Below are 14753 nucleotides of genomic sequence, written 5' to 3' on the forward strand. Positions count from 1 at the left end.
GAGGTGGGAGTGTTGTTTATGAGTGACATGCTGGCAGTGGGTGACCCACATCTCACTCCCTCCCTCCCAAATTCCCAGAAGGCACCCTGACCCTGTTTTAGCAGGTTTGCACTGGGGGAGAGCGCAGACAGTCAGCAATTTGTACAAAGGAAGTATTGCAGGTGGTGAGGGCATTGTACAACCACTCCTAGGTCTGGTACATACTCTCTGCTCTATAAACAGCAATGTGTTCTACAACCATCAACCATCATGAAAGATATTTTACATTTTACCAAAGTGTGGAGAGGAGAGGACTGTGTTTTATATTATAGTGAAACTGTATTCATACTCAGCTAAGCCCAACACATTTTGCTACTTTTTCACTGTGATATTTAAGAGAATAATTTAAGTATTTTTATAAGATAATTCTCTGTCAAGCAAAATATTCATAGTTGATTGGCTTAAAATATTATAGACTGTTTCATACAAGGCAAAAATTTTTTCTTCAATTCCTGTATTCTGTTTTATTCAATATTGTAATGCTTATAGGGGGCGCGGTGGCGCAGTGGGTTGGACCAGGTCCTGCTCTCTAGTGGGTCTGGGGTTCGAGTCCCGCTTGGGGTGCCTTGCGACGGACTGGCGTCCCGTCCTGGGTGTGTCCCCTCCCCCTCCGGCCTTACGCCCTGTGTTGCCGGGTAGGCTCCGGTTCCCCCGTGACCCTGTATGGGACAAGCGGTTCTGAAAATGTGTGTGTGTAATGCTTATAACTTTGTGGTGTTTTTTTAATTTGCACACTGTTGGTTCAAATTGAAGAACAAAAATATTTCTTGTAATACTGGTGTGCTTTTGTGTATTTCTTTATATTGGTCCACTTCACATTCTTCTTTACATGGGAAGAAACTAAATTGTTTCAGAGATGTTTCAAAACAGAAAGATGTTCAGACAAGATACTGCCATTTATGACATTTCAGTGATTAATGATTAGTATAACAAAGTGTTCTGACAGTTCTGAAACATTTACCAAACTGACTGTTAATGACAAATAATTCACCTCTGTTTTAAGAAAAATCTCTCTTTTCCCCAATTAAAACCACAAGGAATGATGACTACTTTCATTTTGTTTTGCATTGCTGACAATCATGTACATCTACCTATTGGCATTTAATAATGAAATCAGACAAACTGATTGAAAACATTTTTGAAAGCAGCAGATTATTATTCTTCCTAACTGTACATTGTGGTGGTAAAGATGGGTGATTACATTTTACTATACCACATGTTCAATACATTTTTATTTGGATTACGTGTCAGTCCGAGTATTTGTTACTTTAAGCACAGTTTTACTGTAGCTGATGAGTCTGGATTATTTAAATAAAAATGCAATACTGGCCTACTTGTTTGACTTGAATGTCCAGAAAAGTAAGTCAAAGTTGTCTGGCATTGTGAAACAATTCTCAGCTGTTTCAAGCCAAATGTTTTGAATCACAGCACCTTAGAAGAAAAATGTGGCCCACACTACCAACATAGGACAGACACCATATTCAAATTAACAGAATAGCTATAATTTTTCAAGTTTGCATATGTGTCATACAAATGTTCAATATATCTTTGTCTTTCATATACATTTGTTTCCTCTGTAACATGTAATTCACATGCTGCAATGCAACATAATGATTAGTGACTTATAAAATATGTCAGTTGTAAGCCTCAGGGATTATTTCAGAACTGAGACAGGGTCCTTGTGCGACCATTTGTGCTGCAGCCATGTTTATAGGGAAGTTGAAAATCCTTCAAAGTATACAAGTGGAAATCTTGAAATAATTTCTTTCTTTTGTTTGTCGTATTGGGAATTGTGGAATTTCTTGACTGGTCTGGTACTGCGCACTATTGTCTCCAAGGTCAGTTTTCGTGGCCAGAGACCTGTCAGTCTGGTCTAATGATGGCCTCTAGCCTTGTGGAGAGTACCCCATCCTTTGAGATCCACGAATGCTGGAGAAATACTTCAGGGCTACCTGTACATTTCCATTGTTTTCACCTCATCTGACTCCACAAAGATACAGTTCTAAATCATTTGCGCTCAGAGGTTTGTCTGCCACAACAGCCTTTTCTGCCTCAAGGAAATACTACTAGATTTTGTTTTACCTGGCTAACCAAAACCAGACAAATATGTTTTCAGAGTAAAATACTTTTTGTTCAGTTCTGCTATTAACCAGTTAAGATGTATTTTTACATCTTGTATGGGAGAAACAGCACATTTTGCTTTTCTATAATGTTACGTGGGTTTTGTCATGCTGGACTCAGGAGATGGACTCAGGTGCAGTGCTCTTTTATTTGCAAAGGGAATTCCGTGGGTGTCAAGACAGGCGGAGGTCGGGCGATTGGTGTATGGGAAATCCAAAGATTAAAAGTCGGGGCTCAAATCACAAGTCACAAGGCTCTTGTTGCGGTTCTCAGGATGAAGTTCCGTGTTCGGCTTCAGTCAAGTTGCCTCCTTTATATTTGTGGTTTAATTGCCTGCAGGTGCAGAGGTTGGTCATATGACTGCCCCCCGTTACTAGCGGCTCCGGACACCCTGCAGGAGGTGGATGGACATCCCCGGGGGTGAGGTGCCAGTTGGTCTGGGTGGTCCCTGACGGCAAACCCCTGACTGGGGGTGGTTTGCCCTGAGAACTGGGTCGGTTGATACCTCAAGACAACCTTGAAGGGCGACAAACCTGTGGATCCGTAGGGCTGGGAGTTATGGGCGTATTCTGTCCAGGGCAGGAAGCAGACCCATCAGCATTGCTTCACTGTGCAGTAGCTGCAGAGGTGTCGGCCGACCTCCTGCTGGAGATGTTTGGCCTGTCCGTTGGCTTGGGGGTGGTACCCCGAGGTCAAGCTGATGGCCACCCCAAGCTGGGCCCAAAAAGCCTTCCAGACCCTTGATGTGAACTGCGGGCCATGGTTGGAGACTATATCTTCTGGGAGACCGTAGCATCAGAAGACGGCTTGAAATAGCAGTTTGGTTGTCTGGAGTGCCATGGGAAGCTTTGGGAGAGGAATCAACCAGCAGGCTTTAGAAAAGCGATCGACCAAGGTAAGTTTCACGGTCTTACCTTCAGGGGGGGAAGGTAGATGAGGAAGTCCACAGCGACATGAGTCCAGGAACGCATTGGTACGGCCACGGGTTCTAACAATCCAGCCGGTTTCTGGGTCAGGTTCCTCAACTGGGCACAGGTGACACAGGCCTCAACGTATCCCTGCACATCATCTGTCAGCGATGGCTACCAGCACGGCCCTCTCAGGCAGGCTTGCGTACCCCGGGGTGTCCAGCCTCTGGTGTATCGTGCACCCAGTGCAGGACCAACGGCCGGAACCAGGACAGCATATATTCCTTCCTGGCCAGTCGGTTGGGAGGACCCAGGTCCATTACCTGTGCAACTTGTAGCTTCTCCAGTAAGCACCACCGCACCGGAGCTACAATGTACCGGGGGGCAGGATGGTCTCGTGTTGCTCCGGGCTTAGCTCGGGGTCATAGACACGAGACCTGGCGTCCGCCTTGGTGTTCTTGGAGCCAGGTCTCTAGGAGACTGTGAAATGGAAGCGGGTAAAGAATAAGGCCCACCTTGCCTGTTGAGGATTCAGTCTCCGGGTCTTCTGGAGGTACTCCAAGTTGCAATGGTCAGTGAGGACCAGGAAGGGGTGTGTCACTCCCTCCAGCCAGTGGCACCACTCCTTGAGTGCCAACTTGATGGCTAGCAGCTCCCGGTTCCCAATGTCATAGTTCTGCTCAGCAGGACTGAGCTTGCAAGAGAAGAAAGCGCAGGGGTGCAGCTTCGCGGGGCTTCCCTGCTGTTGGGACAGGACTGCCCCTACCCCCACAATGGATGCATCCACCTCAACCACAGGAGGGAGCAACAGGTCCGGGTGACGGAGGATTGGAGCTGAGGTGAACCGCGCCTTGAGCTCATCAAAGGCACGTTGGGCCTCCGCTCTCCATCGCAGGCGTGGTCCCTTGGAGGGGGTGAGCGATGTTGGGGGGGGTGACCAAGTTGTAGCCCCGGATGAAGCGCCTGTAAAAATTGTGAAACCTAGAAAGCGTTGCAGGTCCTTTAGGGTCGTGAGCCTCAGCCACTCCAATATGGCTTGCATCTTTCGTGGATCCATGGTCACCCCATGTCTGCTAAGAACAAAGCCTAGGAAAGATACTTGGGTTTGATGGAACAGACACTTTTCACCCTTTACATACAAACCATTCTGCAGGAGTCATTTCAGGAGTGCCCTCACATCCTGCACGTGCGCTGGTCCCAGGACCGGGAGAACACCAGGATGTCGTTCAGGTAGACCAGGATGCACTTGTTGATCAGGTCCCCCAAGACGTGATTCACAAATGCTTGAGACACAGAAGGGGCATTGGAAAGGCCGAAGGGCATAACGAGATATTCATAGTGCCCTAGTGTGGTGCTGAAGACCGTTTTCCATTCATCAGCCTCCGGCATTTGGATGAGGTTGTATGCACTCCTCAAGTCCAGTTTGGTAAACCAGGTGGAGCCATGAACCCATTTGAGTACTGCCGAGATGAGAGGGAGTGGGTGTAGACAGTGCACCGTGATGGCGTTCAGGCCCCGATAGTCAATACAGGGCCGTAAGCCCCCATCCTTCTTACCGACAAAAGAAGAATCCAGCAGAGGCCGGCGAAGTAGAGGGGTGGATGATGCCAGCCTCAAGGGCTTCGGAGATGTAAACCTCTATCGCCTTTTGTTCCGGTAACAACAGGGGGTAAATGCGTCCCCTAGGGGCGTGGTGCCTGGAAGGAGGTCGATCGCGCAGTCCTAACTGCGGTGCAGGGGAAGTTCAGCCGCCCTGCCTTTACTGAAGACCTCATTGAAGTCCTGATACTCAGGGGAATGACCACGGAAACAACCTCTCCGGAGCTCTCCACAGAGGTAGCACGACACGGGAGTGTCAGGAAAGTCATGACACACTGGGCCCCCAGGAGACTAATTCTTTGGTGCTCCAATGAAAGACTGGGTCATGGTGGACCAGCCACGGAAAGCCCAAAATCACTGGGGTACTGGGGGATTTAAGCAAGTAAAAGGTCAGTTCCTTGTGGTGGCAGGCTCCAAACCTGAGCCGCAGGACTCCTGTCCAGGAGTCTACTACTCCGGACCCTAATGGTTGGCCGTCTAGGGCACTGACCCGCAGTGCCATGTCACAGGTCTTCACCAGAATGCCCAGACGCTGTGTGAACCCCACGTCCATGAAACACCCCGCAGCCCCCGAATCAATCAATGCCTGTGTGTGTATCTGTCTCCCCTCCCAGGCGAGCACTACTGGCAGGTTTAATTGTGACCGATCCCGACGGGCACCACTGACCTGGGCAGCTGGGGGAGGCTCCATTGCAGCCTCTCCTATTGTCTGTGCCTTGTCTCCCCTGCAGACAGTCACCCCCAGCCGATCTGCATCAATTCCGAGTCGTTGGCAGTTGGGTCCAGGAGAGACGCGTGCAGCTGTTGCCTGGGACAGTGTTCCCGTTCCAGGTTATCTACCATGACAGCGTTCTCAATGAACCGGTCTAGGGTCCAGTCTTCTCCGCAATATGCCAGTGGATCTGGGGATGGAGTCCTGAGCGGAAGCTGGCCAGCAGGGCAGTGGCATTCCAACCGCTCTGTTCAGCTAGGGTCCAGAACTCCAGGGAATTGTCAGCAACAGATTGGTTGTCCTGCCACATGGTCATGAGGCAGTCACTAGCGACATGAGAGGTAGCAGAGGGGGGGTTGAAGACGGCCTTGAACTTCTTTAACTTCTTTTCTTCTTCTTTTTTGAAGTCCTCGTAGGTGGTCGGGAAGTGCCTTTTCCATTGTACAGTTGCCCATCACCATGCCCGGCCAGTCAGCAGAGAGGTGAGGTACGCCACCTTGCTCTATTCAGTACAGAACAGGTGAGGAGAACACGAGAACACCAACTCGCACTGCATATGGAAACACTGACAGTTTTTGAGGGATCCATCATACCTCTCTGTACGGCTGCGGGTGCGACAGGTTTGCTTTCAGTGGGTTTCTCCAGTATTTTCAAGCTAAACCTAAAGTCCTGGAGATAGCAAATTCTTGCTGCTCATGACTGCCACTGAGATCCTGAACAGTTTTGAGAATGAAAACCTGTCATCCACAGACATCTTATTAAGGAGCTGCCACTCAAAGGTGAGATGCCTCAGGCTTGTCTCAGATGTGACAGGGCCTCAGGAATCTCACACTACTGTTGTCAGATACAGCTTCTGGATTTGATCATTTATTTTTACAGGTGAACCCATTTGTTCAAATGAATATCTGTATCAATAGCTATGAAAAGGCAAGAACACTCTGTCTATATACCCTTTTTGTGGCTTGTTCTCAAAGGAGCATGGCAGGAACTGAGGCCTGGTGAAGTAATGCACCCCTACCACCTTACCATCTTTGACCTAGGACTCCCAAAGTAATTACTTCAGCTTATTGTGACCTGCTTGGCCGCGCAACTGGAAAAGCATATGGTCATTCCACCGCCAGTGGTTGAGATGTCTGCTGACCCTCTGCAGAAGTTCCACTTGCATAGTGAAATCCCCACCAGTGAGTTTCTGTACCATTCCTCCAAGAAGTCAGAACTGCATTGCTATTAGGTTAAGTTTAACTTAATTTGAATTAAGTTTTGGGGGGTGCGGTGGCGCAGTGGGTTGGACCGCAGTCCTGCTCTCCGGTGGGTCTGGGGTTCGAGTCCCGCTTGGGGTGCCTTGTGACAGACTGGCGTCCCGTCCTGGGTGTGTCCCCTTCCCCCTCTGGCCTTACGCCCTGTGTTGCCGGGTAGGCTCCGGTTCCCCGTGACCCCGTACGGGACAAGCGGTTCTGAAAATGTGTGTGTGTGAATTAAGTTTTGTTTTTTGTTTTTTTTTTTTAACAATGTCTGGTTTCGAAGCACCTGTACTACAAACATACAAACATAAACAAAAAACAAATATAAATGTGAAATTAAATAATTATTTTGCCTCAAAAAAAGCATTTTGGACTGTTGTGGGTGTAATGAGTACTACTGCTGTGGCCAACAGCATTGGCAATGAGAGATGTTGCTGTAGAGGTCATGCTTGTAGAGCAGATAGACACCTGGAAGTCTGATAGATTCATCTGCAGTGGGAATTTTCAAAATGGATGTGGATATAACCCCATGTTATATCTATGGTTTTTAGAGAGCTCTTAAGTGTGTTCAAGTCCTTCAGCTGAGCAGCACTGCTGGTTAGGCCTCTGCTTAATACTGGCTGGCATAAACATGCCCCCTGTCTCCTGAGGGAAGCACCAACACGCCAGAACCCCATAGAGCCATGTTGACTAGTGGTCTAAAGAGGAGTACTCTGGTCTATAAGAAATGATGTGTGTAATGCTGTGGGGGACGTGGTGGCACAAGTGGGTTGGACTGGGTCCTGCTCTCTGGTGGGTCTGGGGTTTAAGTCCTGCTTGGGGTGCCTTGCAGCGGACTGGCGTTCTGTCCTGGGTGTGTCCCCTCCCCCTCTAGCTTTACACCCTGAGTTGCTGGGTAGGCTCTGGTTCCCTGTGACCCTGTATGGGACAAGTGGTTCAGAAAGTGTGTGTGTGTGTGTGTGTGTGTGTGTGTGTGTGTGTGTGTGTGTTTTGCTTATTTTCTGGGAATCTAGTTTATTCTAAGACAGACACATATAAAGGATGCTCTTGGCACTTCTTGCTTAAATTAAGTCATTTCTCTTTTTCTACGTTTCTACATTTTCTTAGGTCTGAGATCTTGCATTACCACAGACTTTTCCAAGTAATCATAGTTATCTCAAAGAAAATCTGGCTGCTCAACTATAAATCCATGCAAAATGTATTGATGCAATGAGTTCCTGGACCATTCAAACCGCTCACAAATGCCAGCCATGGATCAGGACTACACCCTGTGACTTGTGGACTGTCACTGGAGCATCAAACCAAAGGAGGGCAATAAGAGACAAACAGGTTAATAAGACAATCACTTAATCACAGGACTAATCCTGGTGCTCCTACAGTCTCTGACATTGTCCTCAGAAATTTCCTTCTTCAAGGAAGGAAGAACCACCAGCAAGAACCCTCTGACCCATTCCAAGTGGACAAAATAAGGGGATGCCATTTGGTCCAATTGCCCAGCTCGGATTTGACTAATTTCTCCTAATCTTAAGAGTCCTGGTCCTCCTTACTCCCCAGGAAGAAGCAACTATTGTCCTGCAATGATCATGTTACTCACATATTATGATTTTTGCCTATTTCTGCTGCCAATGCACAGTTTCTCTTTATATACTGTGTGCCATTCCTTTGGCTGCAAAGGAGCCTAATTATCCTTGTTTCAAGGGCAGTTGTGTTTTGCCTTCTTGATTCACCTCCTGTTTTCTGACCAGCTTCCTGCTCTGCTAGTGCCACTACTCCAGCTCCAGAGCAGAAAGAAATAGTGAGTATGTGTGCTGCAGAAAGGGGACAGCCCAGGTTTGGTAAGATAACTACCTTATAATACCACTTTAGCCACAATGTAGCTAAAATGGCATTATAATCGAGAAGGCAGATTAGAGTTCAGTGACGCAAATTGTTGGATGTCATTAAATTGACTAATCTTCTAGTTTTTAGTAGTGTACTGGTTACAGCTGCTGCTTTTGAACCCAAAGGTCACAGGTTCAGATCCTGCCTCCACTCCTCCTCATGCCCTTGAGCAATGTTTTTACACAAAATTGCTCCACAAAAATTATAAATAGGTAAATAATTTTAAGCTGTGGGGGGCGTGGTGATGTGGCACATCCAGCTGGTCCCCACTGTGTGGCGGGTCTGGGTTTCAAACCCTGCTTGGGGTGCCTTGCGGTGGACTGGCGTCCCGTCCTGGGTGTGTCCCCTCCCCCTTCAGCCTTGCGCCCTGTATTGCCGAGTAAGGCTCTGGCTTGCTGCGACCCCTCTCAGGACAAGCGGCTGTTGACAATAGATGGATAATTGTAAACTGGAATAATTGTAAGAATGAATTATGGTTGTAAGAAGATATCAGGAGAATAGGTATTTTATGATAATAGGTGTAAAAGTGATTAGAAATCATTTGACTCTGAACTCCTTATGTTGGGTGGGGGGCGCGGTGGCACAGTGGGTTGGACCGGGTCCTGCTCTCCGGTGGGTCTGGGGTTCTAGTCCTGCTTGGGGTGCCTTGCGACGGACTGGCATCCCGTCCTGGGTGTGTCCCCTCCCCCTCTGGCCTTACACCCTGTGTTGCTGGGTAGGCTTCGGTTCCCTGTGACCCTGTATGGGACGAGCAGTTCCGAAAATGTGTGTGTGTGTGTGTGTGTATAAACTGCACATTTGTAAGTTTCTTTGGAGAAAAATGTCACCTAAATCAATGACTAATACTCTTGTGAGCTGATATGAGTACATTTTGGCATCATTGTGCACCACACTTGTCATTTGTTCAGTTTTTCATTTAGCTGACAGTTTTAAGATGTCAGGATTTCCTAAGTGGTCAGCATCACATACACCATTGATATTTCTTTGCCCCAGCAAAAAGCATATTGTTTAACGATGAAGAGCAGCAAAAATTGTACTTATCTTCTAGAGGGCCCATTTGTTACATATTGGAATGCAGATTACTGCTATCAAGAAAGCGGCAAACTACTGCTCACTGAAGAGATTCCCTTGTGCTTAGGTAAAACTTTAAAAATTGTTTGCATTTAATTTTCATTGGGCGCGTGGGCGCAGGAGCGCAGGAGCGCAGGAGCGCAGCGGGCTTGGCTGGGTCCTGCTCTCTGGTGGGTCTGGTGCTTGAATCCCCGTTTGGGGTGCCTTGTGACAGACTGGCGTCCCATCCTGGGTATGTCCCCTCCCCCTCCAGCCTTACGCCCTGTGTTGCTGGGTTAGGCTCTGGCTTGCAGCGACCCCGCTTGGGACGAGCGGCTTTAGCAAATGTGCGTGTGCGTGTGATTTTCATTGGAACCCCACTGTAAGCCACTGACATAGTACATGCTCATTTAAATATGAGGAGGTCTTTAAAGAAAAATCCAAACCAAAAGTCTGCAACATCCGGGACAACTTTGTTTTGTTTAAATGGGTCTGTCGCAAATTAACACGTTCCATAAACCACAATTTTTATTTGTGTTTTACATGCATCTTTAAAAAATCGTTGCCCCTCCCCCGTCCGGAGATCTGGCCAGTCACTACTGGTTGTGTCTGGTTTTCTGAGTCTGCGCAGTAAGTGTAAACAGGAAGAAGCTGCTGGACCTGAAGCGAAAGCTAGAGTTTACACACACACACATTGAAATGTTAGCGGAGAATAACGCAAATATACATTTTTCTTTAAGTTAACGGATTAAACATAGTATCTTAACTATACAAAGGGCCTTCTGTGTCAGTACTTTACGTAACGGTGCTTAAGTCTTACAGTTACAGTCAGCTTGTGAACCTAGTCCTAGCTCTTGCCATGATTGACACGGTAAAATTTAGGCAGTTAAGAAGAATGATTCAAAGAGCTGGCCGTGGAAGCAAGGACCCTGACTGAGTGCAACCTCGTCGTGAACGCAGACGCTGCTTCTGCAACGGCAGATGCATCTGCGGATATGCAGGCGCCCGAAGGCATAGACGCGGCGTAGGCAGTAGCCGCTGAGAAATTCATCTGGTGTGAAGGTCCTGGCTTGTGGACACATGGCCGCTTTCCCTCACACAGTTAGTCCCGAGTTAATGAGTTCAACACAATCATGTACTGATTTCGGTTGAATTTATAATAATAAACTTACACGCATCTATGATTACTTATCATGTAAGTTACGTAAATGTTTATGTGTATACATAATACACACACAGAAAAATTGCTAGGAAGGATTTCATCAAGGAATCGTTATTCGATTCGGATGAAGTTTTATATATAGCCTGCTTGTGTGATGTACTACATGCATGGTGGAAAGAAACTTAAGAATCGCGCGTCTTCATCTAAATCTCTCTCTTTCTGATTGTAAGTGCACTCTGTTTTCTACCAGATGTTGTTCGTCGTTTTGGAGAAATAGTCTGCTAAATGAATAAATGCAAATGTATTTGCATTCTGTTCTTGAAACTCAAAGAATACTTAGAAATACAGTCAGTTTTTCCACTGTATGTTACTTCCTTGCAGTCAGATGGATTAAATTGCTCAGAATTTTCCTAAGCAGTGGTTTTCAGTACTCGTCGTGTTAGGCCCACTTTTAAATAGACACTCTAACTGTTTTGGATGACTGAGCAGTCTCCCAACCCTAGAATATAACCCCTTGTCTTTCTGTGTTCATGTAGGTATCCTCCCACAGTCCAAAGACCTGTTTCAGGTTAGTTAGTGGTTCTACATGGCCCCTTTGTGTGTGTGTGTGTGTGTGTGTGTGTGTGTGTGTGTGTGTGTGTTAGTGGCTTGACTGCATAGATGGGGAATGACTGTAGGAAATTCAGTGTGTTTAGTCACCTTGGGTGAAGGTGTCCACTAAATACCAGTTAATCATTTTAAGTCGTATTGGAGAAAAGCATCTCCTAAAGGAATGAATTTAAATGTCTTCAAGTACAAAATTCAAATTTGAGCCTTGTAATTCCTCCTAAAGTACAATTCTTGAAACTTAAATAAGCGTGCCTTGGAGGGATGACACTACTTCTGCTGTAAAGACTAAAGCAAGAAAAGTTGACCAGGTCAGTTCTTTTGAAGCTTTAAATGCATGATTTAGCAGGTTTAGGATTCTTTTAGTAGTGAAATAACTAGTTTAAGATGGGTAATTCAGTGTATGATTATTAGTAACCTCTTAATTATGTTGACATCCCAGGTGGTAAGTTTAAGTAGAAAAGTCATGTAATTTCATCCCAATATTATCGTGTATCCCTGATTGTCTGTTATTCAGAAATAGAAACAAGTTACCCAGTGAAACAAAGCAGAAAAAGAAAAATACCAAACCCAATCTTACAAATCAAAGCTATGAACATGAACCCCACCAGCAGTACCTCCCCACATGCCTTGCCAAGATTCCTCAGACCACCTACTTTTTCCTGTCATCAGCCACAAACATATATATTTTAAACTTTGTGTGTAAACATTTTGGCTGATAAATCACAAAATAAATCGAATTATAACATCAAGTGTTTTATACTGAGGTCGTTACTGTCTCGACCTCATCTGTCAGCACATCGGTGACACCTGCTGCACCCTGATGGGATAGCAGATTAAAGGCAATCCCGATGGATCCTCAATGCGGATTCTTAGTAATGAGCAACTGCTGCTTCCCGCTTGACTTACGGTTGCTGCAACACCTTTTGGATTACCGACCTTCTGCCTGTTTTCTTCTCGACCTCGATTCCTGTCTTGTCCTTTCAACAATGTTCGCCGATCGCCTGATCCTTGCCTGTCCCTTGACCATTCTCTTGCCTGCTCCCTGTTTTCCAATAGAAAGGAAAACTCAATCTGTGCTTGAGTCCGTCACCTTCCTGAGTCCCATCGCCATGACAGTTACCTCTTATACAGCTGGGTAATTCTTACTGTATCAATTCAGAGTGAATACCTTGCTGAAGGGTACTACAGCAAGAAGGGAATTTAAACATGGGTCCTTTAATTTCAAGGTGACAGATATTACCACAGTGATATGTGCTGTCCCCAAAATGAAACATGTACTAACAAGATATGAACTCAGATTACAGGATTCCATGTTTAGAGTGCTAACATTATACTATGAAAGCACATTAACTTTCTGTTTTTACATAAAATGTGTCCTGCTGCTAGACGTTTTGATTTTGTAGGTTCAGCGTCCCTTCCTGGATCAGGACCTTATTGTCTCAGAAGGGCTTGTGTGATCTAGGAATCTTTAGAGCTATATCGTCAGGAGTAGTATGTTCCTGGTAGGGTCTCCCATGGCAATCAGGTCTGGGGTGAAGATCCAGACTAACACAATCTGTAAAAACCCCTGTGGCAAATGGGAACAAGACAACATTTACCCTGCCCAGAATAAGGTCACCAGGACCTAGCTCTGGAGCCAGGCCTGGGGTAGTATTCCTTTGCAAGCGCCTGGCAGCCGGGCAGCCCACATGACCTGGCCGGACTCAGCCCGAAAAGACAATGTGGGGGTGCCATGTGGGCCCACCACCCACAAGGTCCAACACCTGGTAGATCCAAGTGTATACTGAGGGTGTGCTGGGAACGACTGTCAGAAGACCTTGTCCGGAATGATTTTAACTCCCACCTCCGTGAGAACTTCTCCCATGTCATGGAGGAGGTAGGGGACATGGAGTCTGAATAGACCCTGTTCAAAACCTCCATTGTAGAAGCAGCCAGGCACAGCTGTGGCCAAAAGCTTGATGGTGCCAGTCACAATAGCAACCCAAGCACCCGCTGGTAGACACCGGTGGTGAGGGAAGCCGTCAAGCTGAAGAAGGAGGCCTTTAGGGCCTGGTTGGCTCTGGGGACTCCTGACTCAACAGATAGGTACCAGCAGGCAAAAAAGGCGGCTACGGTTGCAGAAGCAAAATCCATAGCATGGGAGGAGTTTGGAGAGGCCATGGAAAAACTCTTTCGGTCTGCCTCAAAGAGGTTCTGGAGAATCATCCGGCGGCTCAGGAAGGATTGGAGGAGTTTTGCTCAAGCTCTGCTCAGCAAAGGTGGAGAAACCCTGACCTCAAATGAGGATATTGTCGGGAGGTGGAAGGAGTACTTTGAGGAACTCCTAAACCCGAGAGATATGCCTCCCTTACAGGAGTCAGGGCCAGAGGCTTCCAGGGTATCGGAGTCCATTTCCCTGGTGGAAGTCACAAAGGTAGTTGGAAAGCTCCACAGTGGCAAAGCACCGGGGGTAGATGAGATTTGCCTGGAACTGCATAGCGCCCTGGATGTTGTAGGGCTGACATGCCTCTGCAATGTTGCATGGACCTTGGGAACAGTGCCTTTGGATTGGCAAACTGGGGTGGTGGTCCCTATCTTTAACAAAGGGACTGAGACTGTGTGCCAACTATTGGGGTATCACACTTCTCAGCTTCCCTGGGCAAGTCTATGCCAGAATGCTGAAAAGGAGGCTCCAGCCAATAATTGAACCTTGGATTGAAGGGGAACGATGCAGATTCCTTCCTGCCAGTGGAACAGTGGACCAGCTTTTTACTGTCTCACAGATAATTGAGGGGGCATGGGAGTTTGCTAATCCACTCTACATGTGTTTTGTGGACTTGGAGAAGGCCTACAATCGTGTTCCCCAAGAAATTTTGTGCGAGATGTTTCGGGAGTATGGGGTGCCGGGGCCACTACAACGGGCCATTCGGTCTCGGTACACACAGAGCAAGAGCTGTGTCTGCTTACTCGGCATTAAGTCAAGCCCCTTCACTGTGGATGCTGGACTCTGCCAAGGTTGTGCCTTGTTCCCACTCCTGTTTGTGGTTTTCATGGACAGTATATCAAGGCACAGCCGAGGTCAAGAGGGCATTCTATGTGGGGACCGGAAGGTGATGTCTCTACTTTTCACGGATGATGTTGTCCTTTTGGTACCTCAATGCCTCCAGCATGCACTGGAACAGTTTGCAGCCGAGTGTGAAGCAGTTGGTATGAGGATCAGCACCTCCAAGTCTGAGTCCATGGTTCTCTCATGGAAAAAGGATGGCATGCTCCCTTCAGGTAAGGGGAGAGAATTTACCCCAGGTGGAGGAGTTTCAGTATCTTTGGGTCTTGTTCACGAGTAAGGGGAGAAGGGAGCGTGAAATCGGCTGCAGACTGGGAGCAGCGACAGCAGTAATGCGGCCGCTGTACCGGACTGTAGTGGTGAAGGGGGAGCTATGCCATCAGGCAAA

The sequence above is a fragment of the Scleropages formosus genome, chromosome 8, assembly GCF_900964775.1.
Source record: "Scleropages formosus chromosome 8, fSclFor1.1, whole genome shotgun sequence".
NCBI classification, from domain to species: Eukaryota; Metazoa; Chordata; class Actinopteri; order Osteoglossiformes; family Osteoglossidae; genus Scleropages; species Scleropages formosus.